We start from the raw sequence: 21,355 nt of genomic DNA, 5'->3' as shown, positions 1-21,355 counted from the left end.
CATTCATGACTGCCCAATCAAAAATAAGATCGGTTGACACACCTACATAAAGTCAAATCACACTGAGGCTAAATCTAACTAACCAGCTGTTTCAAATGGACATATGTGAATAGAACACATTCACCTGTATGGAGGAATCAGGAGTGGGCATCGGCATGGTGTCTGGCGTTCCAATTTTGAAAATGCGAATTTCCAGGAATAGGTCATCAATTCAATTCTTAAAGAATAACTGCTGTTTCATTTGTTTTTCATAAATTAATAGTAGAGGTGAGTACAAGAAACTTTGTAATACAGTATATCTTATTAGATAAAGATGCTTCCTTCTCCTCTTATCAGGTTCCTTTCTTGCTACCACATCATGTTTGCTAAATGTCAATGTACTGCTTAGATATGTCTTCAGTGAAGACAGGCTGCCTGCTCACTGGAGGATCAGATTACATAGAAGTCTATGTAGAGGGCCAGGGATAGGAGTGGGAGATGGGAGGGTGGCTACACACAAGCACAAACAGAAGAGTTTAGGAGAGACTTGTTAGTGATTTACTGTCTTATACTGCTGGATTTACACCTAAACTGCTCAGTTCTACTGTGTGATGGACTCAATTACTGCTGCTGCTTCTGAGGGGGTGCTGCAGATGGAGCAGATAATCCTCGTTATCCATGTTGGGGCAGATATGTGTCACGACCATGGTCATGGTCGTGACTCCTGATCCGCATGCAGTTGCCTGCGGTTTGGTTTTTGTCAATCACATTGTGAGGGCGGCTGGATTGTTGCCTCACATGTGGTTGCCACTGGCAACATGTTTGTACTTGGCAGTATAGCAGCTTGGTGTGCACGAGGTTTGGGTGTGTGCACTGTGACATTTTCCCTTCACTTGTGGCTGCCCGAGGCAACGTGTTGTATTGTGTACATGTGGTGGCAGTGTCTCGGCCTTCTGGCTGACTCCCAGGACACGGTTGCCATGCATGTCATTGCATGCGGTAACAGCTGCAGTGTGATAAGTGTTTGTACACTTCCCCTGTATGTGGCTGTTTTCCCTTGCCTGGTGTAGGAAGGGTTAACTCCCTTCTGTGTGCGTGAACACTGGGTGTGTCTGTGTGGATGTGGCTACATGGGCTATTTAGCCTCTGCTGAGAGCAGTAGTCAGAGGGGTACTTCAGCCATGGTCTGCTGGAGTCATCCTCCTACTTTATACAATCTGCCAGTGAGGGCCACCCTTGTGGTCATAGATGTTTATACGTTAAGGGCTCTTTCACACTTGCGTTATTGTCTTCCGGCATAGAGTTCCGTCGTCGGGACTCTATGCCGGAAGAATACTGATCAGGATTATCCTAATGCATTCTGAATGGAGAGTAATCCGTTCAGGATGCATCAGGATGTCTTCAGTTCCGGTACGGAACGTTTTTTGGCCGGAGAAAATACCGCAGCATGCTGCGCTTTTTGCTCCTGCCAAAAATCCTGAAGACTTGCCGCAAGGCCGGATCCGGGATCAATGCCCATTGAAAGGCATTAATCCGGATCCGGCCTTAAGCTAAACGTCGTTTCGGCGCATTGCCGCATCCGACATTTAGCTTTTTCTGAATAGTTACCATGGCTGCCGGGACGCTAAAGTCCTGACAGCCATGGTAAGTGTAGCGGGGAGCAGGGGAGCAGCATACTTACCGTCCGTGCGGCTCCCCGGGCGCTCCAGAGTGACGTCAGGGCGCCCCAAGCGCATGGATCACGTGATCACATGGATCACGTCATCCATGCGCATGGGGCGCTCTGACGTCATTCTGGAGCGCCCGGGGAGCCGCACGGACTGTAAGTATACCGCTCCCCACTACTACTATGGCAACCAGGACTTTAATAGCGTCCTGGGTGCCATAGTAACACTGAAAGCATTTGGAAGACGGTTCCGTCTTCAAATGCTTTCAGTACACTTGCGTTGTTACGGATCCGGCAGGCACCTCCGGCAACGGAAGTGCATGCCGGATCCCAACAACGCAAGTGTGAAAGAGGCCTTAGTTGATGTTGTATTCCTTTTGTTATTTAATGCAGCTATGGATCTGGGTTCCTGTGTGTGTGTATGTGTGTTGGCTGTGTCCATTTAAGTATGGTGTGGACATCAGCGTGTCAGCACAGGGATCCAGTCAGCAAGGCTGTGGCAGGTAGGTGGAACTAGTGCAGTTCACCTGCCATATCCATAGGTCTGTTTTTGGTACCCCTTTTCCTTGCAGCTTGGCAAGTGAGACTCCTGTTCCTCCGTGCCTAGGAGGAACAGGTCGTCTTACCCTGCTCCTTGTTCCAGGGCAATCCTGATTGCTAGCAGGGATTATTAGGTTCCGGTGTATGAGCCCTCCCACCATCAGGGTTGGCTCATATGGTTAGGAGTCAGGGTCAGATTAGGAGGTCACCTGCTCCCTAATTCTGTTGTCCTGGCCGAGTAGCCACTTACATCTTCTGGAATCGCACGGCTGAGGGTTTTCCCCATCCTCAGCCGTGACAATATGATGATCAACTAGTTCCCACTCAACAGCTATGAAGTTGAGAATTCCAGACAGATTACAGACAGAAAATGCAAAAAATTGCAGATACAGGTTACTATGGTATTATTCCTCATGTATACCCACATGGCAGCTTATTCTCAGAAATTACCTGAAACACCAGTTACACATTTTAAATCCTAGACATCCCCTTTAACTGCTTTTGGCTGCAAGATGCCAACATATAGCAGCCAAATATATGACAAAAGAATATCTTTTTGGCATTTTTTAGCTACGAATGCCTATGGGCACATTGGAGCATGTAGTGTGAACTGAGAGCAGACATTAGTAAAACCTGTCCTTGTAGCAGTATTAATAAATCAATGACACTAAGTTATCTGCAGCCAGGAGGGGTGAAGCAGGTGATGGGAGTGGTAGTGGCTCTGGTTGCAACAGTTATTGACATAAATCACAGTGGCAGTTATTATTATTATTATTATTATTTATTATTAAAGCGCCATTCATTCCATAGCTCTGTACATATGAGAAGAGGTATACATACATGATACAGACAATTGCACTAATCATAAACAAGACGAGTTACAAACTGGTACAGAAGGAGAGCGGGCCCTGCCCGTGAGGGCTTACAATCTACATGGTATGGGAGAAGGACACAGTAGGTGCGGGTGAAGTTGGTCATGGCGGTATAGAGGCAGCAGGGTCACTGGTTGTAGGCTTGTCTGAAGAGGTGGGTTTTCAGGTTTCTTTTGAAGGATTCCACTGTAGGTGAGAGTCTGATATGTTGGGGTAGTGAGTTCCAGAGTGTGGGGGATGCACGGGAGAAATCTTGGAGGCAATTGGGGGAAGAGGTTATAAGAGGAGAGAAGGAGGTCTTGTGAGGATCGGAGATTGCATGTGGGGATGTATCGGGAAAGTAGCTCAGAGATGTAGGGAGGGAACAGGTTGTGGATGGCCTTGTATGTATTTGTTAGTATTTTGAACTGAATTCGCTGGGCAATGGGGAGCCAGTTAAGGGATTGGCAGAGGGGGGAGGCAGAGGAGTAACAGGGTGAGAGGTGGATTAGTCGGGCAGCAGAGTTGAGGATAGATTGGAGGGGTGCGAGAGTGCTAGATGGAAGGCCACAGAGGAGAATGTTGCAGTACTGTAGTCTTGGCGGGAGATGATGAGGGCATGTACAAGCATTTTCACAGATTCAAAGTTAAGGAAAGTGCGGATGCGGGAGACCAGTTTTCACACCAATATTTTATAGGGCCAGGCTATGACTGAAAGGTGCAACCTTTCTTTCTTTTTGGCACACTCTGATGTTGGGGCTCCTGACTGATGGTAGTTGGGGTGCCCATGCAGTTATGTATTTGGTAAGGGTGCAAGACAGAAGATGTAGGTGCTGTCGCCGGTGAATGGTGCTGTAGTTAGTAAAGCCAGCTGTAGAAAATAGGCAAGTCTCACTTTACAAAAGGGCAGAATGGGAGTTGTAGTATATTCAACTGTATCAAAAGACAGTTAAGAACAATTCACAATGCAGATCTTTCCCGGTAGCAATGTATGGATATGAGAAATGATGGGGGTTGTAGTACTCATTCTCTCTATCTTTCCAAAGTCGTACTCTGCAGAATCTAAGGATGGCAATAAGGTTCTTGCAAACTTTTCTTTTATTCACCAGGGTGAGGGGTACAGAATTAAGATACGGCTCTCCAGGGCTATGTCAAAATGTGAAAGGGTGGATTAGCAATGTCTTTCTCACTGTAGTAAAGTATCTATCAGCCTTAAAGGTGTTATGCAAGAATGGGAATTTTTTGGACAACACCCCCTCCACCACCACCACTACCACTTGGCCATACCTGTAAAGTGAAGCATGCTTCTCGGCATTATCTCCCCACTCTACTTCTCCTCCCTGCCAGTGTTGCCCCACTAGGCTCCCTTGCTGAAAACATCTGGTTTTACATAGCTGCAGCCAATCACTGGTCACGGTGGTGACTGGATCCCCTTGCATCATGTGACCATTAATCCTCCCTGACTCTCACTCTAAACACGCTCTTTGCAATCTTTCCCAATAACCACAGGCATGCAGTTCCATTCTTCTTAACTTTTTCTGCAATTCCCAGGCTGAGGGGTGCAGACCTTACATCTGAATGCCAGTTCATCTCAAAGTGTGCTACGTGCCAGAGGCAATTAACTTTTTCTAAAGGCAGTAAAGTCTTAATGCCATAATCAAGCTGTACCTTACTGCCTGAATTCAATGCATGGCCATTATGGTTCTAAATCTTTCGCAGCTGTTCAATCTCAGGAATAGTGTTGCCTGAATGAGGCTTCATATTGAGACGGAGCTCACACATGAACGTCTTGTCTCTAGCTTTTCTGATTAGATACTCTAACTAACCAGAGGAAGCTGGACCATCTGGTCTCCACTGCAACCTAACCCAGACTGCCCATGTTAAAGGAGTTATCCAATCCCTATAATGACCCCCAGACTGCATGGGCCCCTCCTCTAGAGTATACTTACCTGCTCACTGACACCTGCATACCTCCGGATCCTTACACAGCTGCCACTGACTGCGCCGTATATCTCAACATTCAACTTTTAACTAACAATTAACCTTTAGCAGTTATCCACATTTGCAATTTACAGTGCAAGAGACTGCTCCTTTTACTTACATAGCACAAACATATTTCTATCATTGATGACCTATTCTTGAGATAGGTGAACTATTTTTGACTCTTCTAAGATGTCTATAATCCAATAAATCCAAAAATACTCATTTAAATGACAAAATGAATGTGTACATACCTGGCCTGGACATTTTTTATGAAACAAGATGGTTACATCTTTTATGTAAAAGGAAAGTAAATTAAGTAATTTGTGTATGCTTAAGGAAAAAAGTAAAACAAAAGATGTTTTGGTTTTATAGGCCAGATATATGAATGAGAGCTGGTAACTTCTCTGTATGGCCAGTTATCCACATATGAAACACATTAAGGCAAAAAGAAATAAAACTCACTAAAACTGGATTTGATACAAGGATTAATTTTCTGTCAAAAAGAATAGCAATCAGTTACAATACTCTGTAAAAGTGGAGGTAATGTGAATCGAAGGAGCGCATTCTGGAATTAACCCTTTCCTGACACAGCATTTTAGCATTTTTGTATTTCGCTCCCGCCTTCCCGGAGCCATAACTGTTTTTACTTTTCCATTCACATAGCTGATTGAGGGCCTGTTTTTTGTGGGACAAGTTGTACTTCGTAATGCTACCATTTAATAATGCATACAGTGTAGTGAGAAGTGGGAAAAAACTCCAAATAAGGTTGAATTTAAACGCATTTCTGCCACCGGTTTATGGGTTTTGTTTTTACAGTGTTCACTATGCAGTAAAACTGATTTGTGCTCCTTATTTTCCAGGTCAGCATGATTACAGTGATACCATATATGTATATTTTTTCTTGCCGTTACTGAAAAAAAAAAAAAAACTTTTTAATAAATGAATTTATTTTTGTCATCGCTGTAATCTGACCTCCATAACTTTTTTATAGTTATTTCTACGAAGATGTGTGAGGGCTCACTTTTTGCAGGGCGGTCTATGTTTTTGCTAATACCATTGTGGGGGGTGTTCGACTTGATAACTTTTTATTACATTTCTTCGGGAAGTAAAGTGATGAAAAAAAGGCAAATTGGCCATTTTTTTTTTTTGACATTACGCCATTCACCTTATGGGATAGTCATGATGTTTTTTAATTGTTTAGTTATTTTGATTTTGGTGTTGGGGAAAGAAGGGTGATTTGAATTTTAATATTTTTTTCTTTTATATTTTTCAAAACTTTTTTTAACTTTTTGTTCTAATTGGACCACAACCTGCAATCATCAAATTGCAATTTGTATAAAATAATGGAATTTGCTCCATTCTATACAGAAATCACTATATTACAGTTCAGTGCTGCCACCTGCTGGTTTGAACTGTAATATACAAGTAATGAGCCTGGAAGCCTAGTTCAGGCTCAGGCTCATTACTATGAATGAATGCCTTCCCTGATTTCCACCCAGTGGAGATATTCCTTACCTGGAAGCATGTGCAACGTGCCGCCCCCTAGGGCTGATCATGTCCCAGGTTTATAAGAATGCCGAGTGGTGTGGTGCAGCACTTAATAGTCTGTGTGTGTCACGGTGCTCCTACCTGGATACCGTCGCTCCCCAGGGTTTGGCTCCGAAGCAATAAAGGGGATGAGTAATAGTGAAGGTGGAGAATAAGTCGAGTCCAGACTTTGATAAACTTCAACAGCTTTACTTGCATCAACTTGTATCCATACAATATTCAGGCTTTCTCTTGGTTCCAGCAGGCTTTGGCATTAACTGTCAGGCAAACTTGAGTACTCTGCTTTCTCTCTCTGCTGTGCTAAACTCGGCTTTAGTCTGGTAGCTGGACTTTAGGACTGTTCTGATATCTCTGAAGTGGGGTGCCTTTGGCTGTCGACCCCCTAGTGACACTCTGTCTGTAGATCTGTAAGATGTCATGGTGCTCTATGAGCTACTTCCCTCTGGAGAGACTCCTGCTGCAGCAGGGGAACCTTCCCCTTGCTACTACATCATGGGCACGTCTGCATCTCATGCTGCCCTAGCTTACTCTGACTAGACTGCCTACAGCCCCTCCCTTGGGTAGGAATCAGGACTAGCCTACTTCTGCCCAAAAGGCGGAAGAATGGAATGGAAAATTGCATTCTGACTAAAGATATCTCTGCCATATCTGCTGCCACCTGCTGGTAAACCAGGCACAGTACATAAACATAACAGTTACTTAGCAAAATTATAAATGCACAATGTGAAGGACCTGTAAAAAATACACAGGATGACATTTATGTTAACCATTAGAGACATTAGCAGAGTGACAAAATGGTAATACCACTCCAGGGTATTACACCCTCTGATTTTGACATCTGACACAGGTAAGGTAGGGAACATGGAGAATACATAAGGGATGACAATCTATGTCCAACAAGGAGGCCCTCACGGACACATCCAGAGAGGAGCAAAGCTCCTACTCATACAAAGGCAGACATACAACAAACATTATGCTCAGAACTCCAGTATAAGAACCATGAGGCCACACCCAGCTCCACCTTGCACACTCCTTTAACCCTAAACAAACCAAAATGTGAAGGAATACCAGCATTAAAGGGGAAGTGAAAAATCATGCTAACAACACGTTGCCACCAGCAACAAGCATGCACGGTAAAGTGTCACGGTCCACTACCACCAGACCATGACAGCCGTGACAGTTTCAGAGTAATAATAGGTACAGCGAGGCAGTTTTAGTTGTGCCCCCCAGTAGGTAAATTACCGCAAAATATCCTCCGGCATCCATCAGAGGGTGCCGTTCTGTGCAACACAGAGATCTCAGCCTTCGGGCTGGGTGTTTGCAAATTAATTTTATGTTCTCAGAATTTGTAGTTGTGTTTATTACCACGTGTTAGTAAAATTCTGTTTTGGCAAAAGCTGGTGTTAGAGTGGATTTCCTAATTCGTGACTTCGCTGTATCCTGGGGAGCCCACCCTGGTACACAGCTTACACATGGAGGAACTGGAGTAGGCGCATACTTTTCTGGTGTAGGAGCAAGGCCAACACAAATGTGGAGGTGTCAAAAGTACTCTTCCTTGTTGTTGGGATTCTGACTCGCCCATGCCTTGAAAAACATTGACCCAGTGGACCCTGAACATATACTGTCCCTGCCCGTAAGAGCTGCTCAAGTTGTTTATCCTGGTGTGCACCTTGTTGTACTGTGACAATTGCAAGGAGCGGCCCATGAGAGTACAAGGCAGGGATGGCTTTTTGGGAGAAATAATGCCAGTTAGGTATCTTCCAGCAAGGATGAGCGTGCCGCACACCATCAGCTCCATAAAAACAGTAGACTCTACTAAACGGTATGGCAGCAACTGCACCGACAGCAACTTGGTCAGGTAGGACTTAAGCTTGCATACCATCGGATTGTTGGGCATGTAGAGTTGTTTCCTGGCCACACATTCTGTTATCGATGGCTGAGGACAGAGATGAGTCTGATTGGCAGAAGCAGTAAGTGATTATGATGATGACAAAGACACTGTTCTGCTCGTAGATGTGGCCTGGCTGCCACAAAAGAGAATGGGAGAGGGAGGAAACTATTGTTGCACTAGCTGGTGGACTCCTTTAATGTTAAAGGGTTTCTGTCACCAGGTTTGGGGCTATAGAGATACGGACATGCACGGCTACATCGCCGCTAGCATGTCCGCAATATATGTGTCCTATAGGGCTGTGTGGTTTTAATTTCTTTAAAAATGGATTTTATAGATATGCAAATGAGTGTTGAATGTGTCCAAGGGGCTGCACTAACCTTCCTTGTGCCCAGCCGTGCCCAGCCACACTCGCCTGTGAAGGAGCCCAACACCGCCTATGTCTCCTCCTTTCATCAACGATAGATAGCCGTAATCTCGCGATGCGCGAGCTCGCGCATGCGCAGTGCCGGTATAGTGTTCCTTCCCTGTGCTGGCATCAGCTTCAGGGAAAGAACTGCGCATGCGCGAGCTCGCAGTAAAATGGCGCCAAATGCCTAAGGCTAGTTTCACACTAGTGTTGAGAGATCTGGCAGGCTTTTCCCTTGATTTCCGTTGGCCCCCTTTATAGTTTAATGGGGCTGGACAGGAATGCAGTGTCTTCCAGCAATGCTGGATTCAGAGAGACCCAGCAGCCTGTCCCCTGCCAGATCTCACAATGCTAGTGTGAAACTAGCCAAATTTACATATTAGGAAAAAGTATGATAACTCTGGAATGGAGCCTCCAATCAACAAAAGTGAAACAGTGTTTTAATCAGGTGAACCACAACTATGGGAGTCATTTATTATTCATTAATACACCTATATTAGGCGTATTTCCAGCACAGATTGTGACTTTTCCCCACTCATGCCAGTTCTAGAAAAGAAGGCATTGCGTTGGGGGTGTTAAAGGGGTTGTCCAGGTTCAGAGCTGAACCCGGAAATACCCTTATTTTCACCCAGGCAGCCCCCCTGAGGCTAGCATCGGAGCATCTCATGCTCCGATGCGCTCCCTTGCCCTGCGCAAAATCGCACAAGGCACGGGCTCTTTTGTTTGCCATACCACACTGGCGGGCGGCAGCTTCCGCCCGGCAGTGTGTTTGGTGACGTCACCGGCACTGATGGGCAGGCTTTAGCGCTGCCCTAGCCGTTTTACTGGCTAGGGCAGAGCTAAATCCCGCCCATCAGTGCCGGTGACATCCCCGGGGTTCCTGTCAGCCCCATGGAGAGCCCGGTACGTCACTGGATCTCCAAAAAATGCCTTTGACCTGCGCGATTTAGCTCAGGCCAAAGGAGAGCATCGGAGCATGAACTGCTCCGATGCTCAAGTCAGGGGGGCTGCTTGGGTGAAAATGGAGGTATGTCCGGGTTCAGCTCTGAACCCGGACAACCCCTTTAAGGGCTGGCAGGTCCGTCTCATTCATCATTTTCTACGCCTGATTTAGGTGTAGAAAATGGTCTAAAAGTAAGCCATCTAGAAAGCTGCCTTACATTTAGACTGGAGCTGGATGTGCCTAAGTTATGTAGAGGCCTGCGGCGTGGATCCACTGCCAGATATAGGGGTTATTAAGACCAGCATCTAAAACGCAGCTCTTAATAAATGACCCCTTTGTGCCTATGCAACCAGTTTTATAGTTAAGTCGCTGGTGACTGATTCTTTTTACAAAAAATTACAGTAGGAAATGGTTGCCAGTACAGATCTCATTGGAGTTGAACCTGGGTTTTTCCAGACTGCAGAATGTGGGCAAATGGGAAGCTGGAAGGTATCATTTCTATCGCTACAATGTAGATTTTGAATTCTTGAAATCGGAGAAAGCTGTCTATCAACACCTGTGGGACTCATAATAGTGGCATTTCAAATCTAATTCAAAGACATATATTTACTGGTGATAAATTAGCAGCAACATACATCTTGTCACAACTGGTAGTGTAACAGTGCTAGAAATTCATGCTTGCCAACATGTAAAAAGTAAAGGTTGGGACATTTAAGCCCCACCCTTTAAGCTCCCACAAAACACCCTAGAATGTCCACCAACTACACACTTTGGGGCAGGGCTTGCATCAGCCCTACCCTTTTGTCCATTTTGTGAACCGGTTACAGGGATTATCCCTGCAAAATTATATTACAAATACTATTCCATTCTATGATAATCAAAAACTTTCCAATGATGAAAGAAATGCTTCCGCAAGCAAAGTGTTAATGTCTGTCCTTTTTACTTATTTCACCTCAGGAAAGCATGTTGGCACAACTCAAGGAAGGTTATACATTTCCTTACTTGTTGGGCCAGCGATATATCAATTTACACAAGGAATGGCCAATCTGGTTTCAGCTCCAATGGTTTATATATCACAGACTGTGAACCACTAAAATGCCGCTGGCTTAGCCTCCGATTGCTGCTCTGCTGCTGGCCTCCCTCCTCAGGTATTGTGGGCATCCCCGCCCTGTCATGGTCTGGCCTTAACCTCAAATGGAGATCCCCTGCTCAGAATATTTCCTCTTTATTCTCCACTCATATTCTAGGCCATCCGCCATCTCTTCAGGGGGCAGGAATGCTTTTCACTAATCTTTTTCACATTAATTCTATCTGTCTTTATTGTTCCAGGTTTTTGTTTTCCCAGGGAGAAATTGGCCACAGAACGTTATACATGAATAGGGAACGCTGCGAGAAAACACAGGGCGAGCTTTATTCAGTTTACAGACAATGACGCAGCAATCAAACACATTCTTTAATGGTTTCTGCTCAACAATGAGATTCGAAGCTTCAAAGCACATTTTACCTGTAAACAGAGAAGATATTTACTCATGAAAAAGTCGTTTATGTCAAAGGGATAAGATCGGGTAATTAGGAATGTGTTGGCAACAGTCACCACAACCATCGAACTCATGTTTACCTGTGGTATACAAAGATCATGTGTGGCCCTGGTCACTAATCCTAGTTATCTCCTCTTTTCTAGAAATGGTCTGTCTAGGACTGGGGTCAGCAACCTTCGGCACGCCATCTGTTGTGAAACTACAATTCCCAGCATGCTCTATTCATTTCTATAAGAGTGCTGAGAAGCGCAGAGGAAGTATGCATGCTGGGGGTTGTAGTTTTGCTGGAGTTCCGGAGGTTGCCTACCCCTGGTCTAGGAAGTACTGTATCTGTTGGCTCTGTATCTTTATATCAGGATTATTTTGGGGGGGTGGTTTCTGGGCTACCGATTTTGATGACTGATTTTCAAGATACGTAATAAATTTCCAATTGGTGGGAGTCCAACACCCTGCACCTCCATCGATCAGATGTGTTCCCCAACCTCTGGAGCTAACACTGAAGAGCAGCAGAAGTACAGCTCCTTTTAAAGTGTAGTGGCTCTGCTGAGTTATGATTCACTTGGGTAGGCTCTAAACTGCAGTAACCCAGCATGCCCACTACACTTTGAATGGAGCGGTGCTACCAGCTCTGCCAAAAGTGGTCGATCCAATACTGAAGACTGCAGGGAGCAGCTGGTTATGGGGGTGTAGAGTGTCAGACCCCCACCGATCGTATACTGATGGCCTATCCTGAGGATACAGTAGGTCATCAAAATGAGGAGGCAGCAAAACCAATTTAAAGGGCTGTCCAGCCAGTTAAATTAACAAAAAAAATTTTCAAACGACCCCCACTCACAATGGGGTAAAATAATACAAGAAGTAATAGTCACCTTACTAATCCCCCTGCCACTCCTTTTCCAGCACTTCCAGGGTCCCCCACCAGGATCTTTACTTCCTGGTCCCTCTTGGCATGGATCTGTGACCACTGCAGTCAATAATAAGTACAGCGATTGGCAGGGGACCTGGGAATCATCAGAATGGGAGAAGTAAAAGATTGGTATAACTTTTATTAATTTACACTATTCTGAACATTTTATTTAAAGATTTTAACTGGCTGGACAACCCCTTTAAGGATGTAGAAACAACAGTGAATTGATTAAACATATAGTAATACCTCATTATTCATAAAAATGACTGTGATTCAGAGGAGTAAAGGAAACCCCTGGGCCCCAATACAAAATTGTAGGGGTGCATTTCACCTATAGATCTGCATGTTTTGTGGCTCAGATGCAAACCCATTCATTTCTGTTTCATATTTTCAGAAAATGTGGACAGCACATATTATCATACATGTGCTGTCTGCATCCTTGCAGCCCAGGGGCGGGCTGGGCCGGGGGGCAGGGAGGCAATTGCCCCCCAGGCCGCCCTAAAAAAACGGCCGCTGGGCCGCACCGCCGATCACCACAGGCGGCGCGGCCCTGGATGTAATTGCGGCGGGCAGCAGTGGCGGCGGGCAGTAGGAGATGAGCGCTTCCATTGTGGAAGCGCTCATCTCCATATTCATCTGTATCGCCGTCCTCAGAGGCGTGTCCCTCCCCTGTTCTTCTGATAGGCCGCAGGCACTAATGCATGCAGCCTATCAGAGGCCGCCTCAGGCAGCGCGATGATGTCATTATCATCGCGCCGCCTGAGCCGGGCAGCACACAGCAGGGACACATGCTGGAAGAGGCCTGCATCACTGCTGATGGAGGTAAGTATTAGTGTTTTGTTTTTTTTTCTTTGCGGGGAGAGCTGTCACTTTGGCTATTGGGGAGCTGGCACTATGGGGGGGAGCTGGCACTATGAGGGGGAGCTGGCACTATGGGGGGAGCTGGAACTATGGCTATGAGGGAGCTGGCACTATGGCTATGGGGGAGCTGGCACTATGGCTATGGGGGAGCTGGCACTATGGGGGGCTTGCACTATAGGAGGAGCTGGCACTATAGGGGGGCTGGCACTATGGGGGAGCTGGCACTATGGGGGGGCTGGCACTATAAGGGGGCTGGCACTATGGGGGGCTGACACTATGGGGGGCTGGCACTATGGGGGAGCTGGCACTATGGGGGGGGCTGGCACAATGGGGGGGCTGGCACTATGGGGGGGAGCTGGCACTATGGGGGGGAGCTAGCACTATGGGGGGGAGCTGGCACTATGGGGTGAGCTGGCACTATGGGGGGCTGACACTGTGGGGGGGCTGGCACTATGGGCGGGAGCTTGCACTGTGAGGGGAGCTGGCACTATGGGAGGAGCTGGCACTATGGGGGCATTTCTTACTGGCACATTATGGGGGGCACCATGGGGGAGAGGAGCACTATGGGGGTATCTGAGGGCTCTAAAGGGCCTTTTTTTTTTTATTATTTGCACATTATGGGGGGCACTATAGGGGAGAGCGGCACTATGGGGCATCTGGTGTTACTATAGAGGCATTATTCGGGGGAACTATGGGGAAGTGGGGGCTCTAAAGGGGCCTTTTGTATTGGCACATTATGGGGGCACTATGGCATTTGGTGGCACTAAGGGGGCATTTTTTACTGGCACATTATGGGAGGCACTATAGGGGAAAGCGGCACTATGGGGCATTATTTGTGGGCACTATGGGGGAGTGGAGCACTATTGGGGCATATGGTGGTACTAAGAAGGGGCATTTTTTACTGGCACATTGTGGGGGAGAGGAGCACTATAGGGGTATCTGATGGGGGCACTAAGAAGGGGCATTTTTTACTGGCATATTATGGGGGACACTATGGGGAAGGGGGAGAGGAGCACTATGAGGGCATTTACTGGGGCACTATATAGGGGTATTTAATACTGGCATACATTATGGGGACATTAGCTCAACTGCGGGCACTAAGCGGGCGTATTTCATGTACTGTCATATTATAGGGAGAATTAGTACTACTAGGGGGCATTATGGGGAGCTTTACTACTACTGGGGGGCTATGAGGAACATGATTACTAGGGCACTATAGGGGCATTATTGCTACTAAGTGTGCTCTGGCAGAGAATTATTTCTATTGGTGGGATTTTGGTGAGCACTGTTACTTTGGGGGCACCCTGGCATAGTATCAGCTTAGCACAATTATTTTTGGGGAACATTATCTTTATACTATTAGTGTCTGGGCGCAGTTATTTTTTAGAGCACTGTGTGCCAATAATTGTTTAAGGGGGCACTATCTGTGTGATAGTAGTATTTCCAGGGGGACTGTTTCTGCAGTATAGTATTGGGGGTGGCAGGAAAGGGTGTTCAGAAGATGTGAAGATGATGGAAATGTGGGAAACTAATGTCTCTTTCTCAATCTCTGCAGAGACGGGAGATGGCAGAAAAATCATCATGGCGGTCGGAGAATGGAGAAGTTAAAGAAAGAGAACGTCTAAAACAAAGGTGACATCACTGGATGTAAGAGGTATGGGGCGCTATGTAGGAGAGGAGATGCTCTGGCTTCTCCCCCTGCCATTTGCAGAAGGAGGATTCAGAGCTGGGTGAGGACGGCGAAAGGGGGCAGCAGGCCACAGGCGGGTGGCAGATGGTGAGGGAAACCACAAGCCTTGAGCAGGATCTGGGGAGGGAGGAGAGCGGAGGAGCTTCCTGGCTGATGCCTGCTGTTTATTGTATAATGTGAAGCAGGCAGTGCAGCCAGGACAGGCCTTCCCTCTCCGTATGATGTGTAGAGACAGGCCTCAACAATAGAATTTCAGCTGTACAGTGTTTGTTGGGAGTGGCCTAGTATGTGTAGGAGGGGCTTTTAATAATGGGCGGGGCTAAAATTGGCCACTTGACTGGATTTGCCCCCCAGGAGTAAGGCTGCCAGCCCTCCCCTGTTGCAGGCGTTCCACAAATATTCGAACATGTCCTATTCTTTTCCATTTTGCGGACAAGAAAAGGCATTTCTATAATAAGGAACAATGAAAGTGCAGGACGCACACGGCTGGTATCCACAAAATACATACAGCCATGTGCATCAGGCCTTGCCCTGCAACGTTGATCCAGAGGAAGTCAAACCCCTCTTGAGGTGGAAGCTAATATTGCTCATTTTAACTCAAAATCAGGCAATCAGAATAAATCCCTGGATAAACAATCCATCACCTGTAATCTAGTGTCCATAACATGTATTTTTGTACTCAAGAAATACACCCAGGCCACCGTGACAGCTTCCTCTGACAGAGATCTCCATAGTCACAGTAAAGAATCCTCTTCAATGTGCATATGTAGGTTATACCACTATATAGTGACTGAATAACATTATCATACTGTCACTGAATAAAAACCTTGATACAAGACCAACAATACCACCATACAGTGACCATATAACAGTCACATACCAGTTCTACACAGGCACAGATCACATAAGTGAACACAGTACAGTTAAATCTAAAGACTTAAGCCTCTTTCACACGGGCGAATTTTCCACGTGGGTGCAATGCGTGAGGTGAACGCATTGCACCCGCACTGAATCCGGACCCATTCATTTCTATGGGGCTGTGCACACGAGCGGTGATTTTCACGCATCACTTGTGCGTTGCGTGAAAATCGCAGCATGTTCTATATTGTGCGTTTTACATGCAACGCAGGCCCCATAGAAGTGAATGGGGCTGCGTGAAAATCGCAAGCTTCCGCAAGCAAGTGTGGATGCAGTGTGATTTTAACGCATGGTTGCTAGGTGACGATCGGGATGGGGACCCGATGTTTATTATTTTCCCTTATAACATGGTGATGGACCATGTGACAGACCATGTGATGAGCGCAGTGACGTCACCAAAGGTCCTTTTCCTCCCAGGTCATCAAAGAAGAAGAAAGAAGAGAAGCCAGGCTGCGCGAACAAGTGGATGAGGTGAGTTTAATTTTATTTTAACCCCTCCATCCCTATTTTACTAAGCATTCTGTATTAAGAATGCTATTATTTTCCCTTATAACCAAGTTATAAGGGAAAATAATAAAATCTACACAACACCTAACCCAGAAGAAGTCCGGATTCGGTTCTGGGTACCAAACATGCCGATTTTTCTCATGCGCGTGCAAAATGCATTAAAACGCTTTGCACTTTTTCCCGCGACGCACCCGCATCCTATCCGGCCCTCACACGCGACGCCCGTGTGAAAGAGGCCTTACCTGCGTTGTCATATCTGATTGCAGCAGTCATTCACTTTCACTGTCTTATTCATCGGCCCCAGATATCCATGAAGACTTCTTCCAGGTTTACTGCCTAGACATCTTTGGCACTCCACAAACTATTAGCATAATAGTGCCACCTTTTGTACCCACTGTGATAGTGATCCTCTCAGTGCCCACAGATTGTCTCCTTTATTCCCCATACATTTATTGCCCATTATGTGCCACTACACACTTACAATGCTTTCTTTGTGTCCCCACTGTGGGGATTTGCTCTGGTAGACAGGTTAGCGGACGCAGTATAGAGGCAAGGAACCAGGTTGTAAATCAAACTTCAGTGTTTTATTCACACTCAGCAAAACATAACAGTCATGGTGCTTGTTCATACACAGCAAAAAAACAACAATGTTCACCTGGAATCCTAGGTGTCCGTTCACACCCGGCTGAATGCTCAGCCACAGAAAAGTTCACTGGCAGGCTTCCAGGCGGCCTGCACACCTGTTTGCAGTCTTTAGCCTTCAGCACAGAGGACTCCACAGCTTCACTGTCAGATGGAAGCAGATCCACCCCACCTGATAGTGCTGACTGCTTTATAAGCCTGCCAAGACCTGGCCTGGAACGTGGGGAGTAGCCACCCACCCAGCACTTTTGACTACTCCCAGTAAAAGCCTTCCCGGATCAGCCTTACAGCCTTACAGGCATACTAAACAGCTGAAGTGTCAGACTGCAATCTGCAATAATGACACTTGAGAAAAACCGTCTCTTACCTCACCGAGGCCAGATCACATACAGACCATCAATGACGGCCCCTTGTTCCTTTCTACACCACCTAGTAAAAATGTCCACCTTTTTGACCACTACAAAGTAATAATGTTCACTTTGTGCCCCTTAGACAGTAACAAAGCCCCATTACAGTAAACATGCCTCTGCCTGGAAAGTTCAATTTGCACAAAACACCTTGTTGGCAGTTCTGCCTCCAGTAGTCCACAGCAGGCTTTAGGGATCCTGTTCCCCCTGCACATGGGTCTCAGCTCTCCAGTCCGGCACAAAACCTCAGATCCCAACACAGAGACTCAGCGGCTGAGCCCAGCTTCCTATTTATGGACAGCCAGGTGCTGTCAAAACCCAGACCGACACTTAAACTCCGCTCCGGTATTTGACCTCACCTGGCTGGAAACCAGCCCAGCAGCACATGTTGGGAGGAAAATACCTGCTTTCCCAGACAAAACCCCTCGCTGTGTCACAGCCCTTACTAGTAATAAGTAATAATGCACTTTTGTGTCCCCAGATAGTGATAATGCCCCATTGTACTACCTACAATGTGATAGCGTCCTCCTTTGCCCCCATACAGTAACAATGCCCAACTTTGAGTCCCCTAAGGGTACTTTCACACTAGCTTTAAAGTTTTCAGGTATTGAGTTCCGTCCTAATGCATCCTAATGCATTCTGAAGGGAGAGCAATCCGTTCAGTATGCATCAGGATGTCTTCAGTTCAGTCACTCTTACGGTATTTGGCCAGATAAAATACTGCAGCTTGCTGCAGTATTTTCACCGTCCAAAACTCCGGAACACTTTTCCATTGAAATGCATTAATACCGGACCCGGCACCAAGTGTTCCGAAAAAACGCAAGTGCAGACCTTTAAAAATGTGGAGAGAGAGACAGATCCAATATTGCAATGCATTTGTGAGATGGATCCGCATCCAGATCCGTCTACAAATGCTATCCGTTTGCATACGGATTTCCGGATCCGGCAGGCAGTTCCAGCAAGACTGAAGCCGGCTGAGTGTACGAGCCGGAGCCGGGATCGTGCTACAGCAGTCCTTTACTGCGCATGCGGGCTGAGAGCGCGGTCCCGGCACTGAGATGCGGCGTGTAAATCAAGGCGGCGGGAGGCGGGGAGAGCAGGATTGGAGACGCCTAGGCTGCTGCCCCCTTGACTTCAAGCCTGACTTGAAGCACGGGGCAGCAGCTGAATAAAACATCGATTTCTCAATGAGGCTAAATGCTGGAAAACGAACAAAAAGTGCAATAGGACACTACTATGTAGCACTATAAGGTACTCTGAACAGCTTAATAAGCGATTTTTGGGTGACAGGTTCCCTTTAATGTCACTCATTTGCCTTGTGGGTAACCAAAATCCATGAAACTTAGGTTGTGAGATCTTAGGTTGTGCAAAGTTTCAAGGCAATTGATTCAGGTTTAGGCACTTTATGGTACATTAAGCCACATTAAGCCATTTTCACATTAAATGTTTTAGGATGTCCCCCATTTCCCTGCTGATCCGTTTTGGATTTCGGCAGCCAAGCAAGGATGGAATCAGAAAATAGGAGGACATCATCTTTTTGTAAACCGCCTTGTAAAGCGGTCTGTTGTGATGTTAAGTCGCTAATGTGAAAAGCCCCAAAAAACCAAAGGGTAAATGCAGAACAAAAAAGGAGTGTTTCTGAAAAATCACCACACACACCAATTGGTCTGAATTTGTCTGTTTTTGTGCAGGAGGATTTTATTTTTATTTTTCCAGCCCTGAACAATTTTCTTAACCAGGAAATGGGAATGTACTCCCTCCCATTCCATTAACTCCTAGATAGACAGATAGGCTAGTGTAACTAGAGTCTTAGCGGCTGCCGCACTAGAGGATCCTTGAGACCGCATGGCCTCCAATAGACCTAGAGTGGCGATGACTCTGCTATGATGATCCCGTATTCCCTGTTCCTTGTTTGCAACATCAAGCCATCGGAGCTAGGTACTGTAATAGGATCGGAAGTTGGTAGGAGCTACGGATTGCTTCACCAGGTTCAACAATTCTCTGAAACAATGTTCTATAAGCAGGGCGGCACTGCAGTCTGCAGAGCCATACTGCAAAACTTGGTCATCTGGAAGTGGGACAGAGAGTCTGCTAAATCACTGCATACCCCGGGAACATGTTTTGCCTTAATCCAGAGATTTAGCTTTAGGCAATGAAAGATAAAATGGCGCAGTAGGGCGAGGACTGGGAGAGAAGATGAGGTAGACCTGTTTAGGATGTATACCACACAAATATTGTCTGTCTAGAATACTATGCATCTTTTTCTCATCTCCTCTCCCCAAACCTCGACCGCTGCAACTATAGAATAGAGCTCCAGACATGTCAGATTATGGAGCAATGGTGACCCTTCCCATGACTGTGGCCATGCTGAAAGTAGGCCTACCATGCCTGTTCTGCCCGCTGCAACTGTAAAGAGTTCCAAATGGGTATTTGGGATCTTAGGGACCTGCCAGCAAGAGGCGCCAGTAAATTCTGACAGAAAGGAAGGCCACACTGAAAGGTCCTGCTTGATAGATTTTCTAATCCTTATAAAATGGTGTGGCTGCTTTAAGCCCTTAGTAGTGAAGGACAGCCTGCGGCAAAATGCTCTGCCCATAAGAAGCACCCTGCTGGCAAATGTGAGATGCCCTAGTAGGGACTGAACCTGTCTAGTCTAAGGGTAGCCTTTTTGGAAGACAGGACTTGGGACAGGAGGCCTTTTAAGTTGGTTAATTTTTTGGGGGGTAAACGGAATACCATCCTATCTACATTGATTTTGATGCCTAAGAATGTAAGGACAATTAGTGGACCCTCTGTTTTTATCTCAGCAATAGGGACCCCAAAAAAATTGAGCATGAGACGGAAAGTGTTTAATTCATGTAACGTTACCTCTGTACCTGCTGGGCCCATGAAAAGGAAATCATCTAAATAATTCAGTAAAGATGGGCGTCTTGACTCCTCAGAGACCACCCACTGTAAGAAAGAGCTAATTATTTAAAAGTAGCAACAGGATATGGAGCATCGCATTGGTAAGCTCATATCATAGTAGTAGTGTCCCTGAAAAAACTGTGTAGGAGGTGGAAGCATTCATGGTGAACCGCCAAGAGACGGAAAGCCGACTCAATGATGGATTTTGCAATCAATGTTCCTTGACCAGCATGCCTCGATACGAGTAGCGTCCTATCAAAGGCGTAATTAACTTTAGACTCAACTGATCGATTTCCAATTGCAATACCGTATTTATCGGCGTATAACACGCACTGGCGTATAACACGCACCCTTCATTTTAAGGGAAATTTCAGGAAAAAAAATTAAATTTCAAATTGTACTGCTATGGGGTGGGGGGATCTGTGGATAGAACTGTTATGGGGGGGATCTGTGGATGACACTGCTATATGTCATCCACAGATCCCCCTCATAACAGTGTCCATTTCAAATTGTACTGCTATGAGGTGGGGGGATCTGTGGATGGAACTGTTATGGGGGGGATCTGTGGATGACACTGCTATATGTCATCCACAGATCCCCCTCATAACAGTGTCCCCCAATACACCGGGCCTCTGCTCACCAAAGTATTTATAAACGTGAATCCTTATCCTGTTATTAAGCTGCCCTCTCCCATGTTCCCATGTTCCCCTGTATCCCCACAGCACTTACGATTCATTCACACGCTTCCATAGCAGGCAGAGCGGACGGCAGCAGTAACGTCACTCACTGACGTCGCGCGTCTGCTCCGCCTGCTTCATTCATAAAGTGGGCGGAGCAGGCGCTCAACGTCAGTGAGTGACGTTACTGCTGCCGTCCGCTCTGCCTGCTATGGGAGCTTAAGTAAGTGCTATGGGGATACAGGGGGAACATGGGAGAGGGCAGCTTAATAACAGGATAAGGATTCACGTTTATAAATACTTTGGTGAGCGGCGGGGCCCGGTGTAAGAGTACAGTGACTGCACCGGGCCCCGCCCCTAGTTACGGACTCCAGCCCCTCCTCTCTCCCGGCTCATACAGCGCAATGAATATCGGCGTATAACACGCATACATGATTTGCCCCCTATTTTCAGGGGGAAAAAGTGCGTGTTATACGCCGATAAATACGGTAATT

The 21,355-nt window shown here is 46.4% G+C and overlaps 1 long non-coding RNA gene across 1 annotated transcript; it reads right to left on the bottom strand.

Moving 5' to 3' along the window:
• Positions 1-689: 689 nt before the first annotated feature.
• LOC120994874 lies at positions 690-17,002 on the bottom strand. Its single transcript, XR_005777489.1, has 4 exons — positions 16,884-17,002; positions 9,576-9,580; positions 8,433-8,437; positions 690-700 (listed from the first exon to the last, which is right to left on the bottom strand). It is a non-coding gene; the product is annotated as an uncharacterized LOC120994874 (long non-coding RNA).
• Positions 17,003-21,355: the final 4,353 nt, after the last annotated feature.

This window comes from Bufo bufo, chromosome 3 (assembly GCF_905171765.1).
Source record: "Bufo bufo chromosome 3, aBufBuf1.1, whole genome shotgun sequence".
NCBI classification, from domain to species: Eukaryota; Metazoa; Chordata; class Amphibia; order Anura; family Bufonidae; genus Bufo; species Bufo bufo.
The sequence above is the reverse complement of the archived record's forward strand: the minus strand, read 5'-3'. Positions and strand labels throughout refer to the sequence as shown.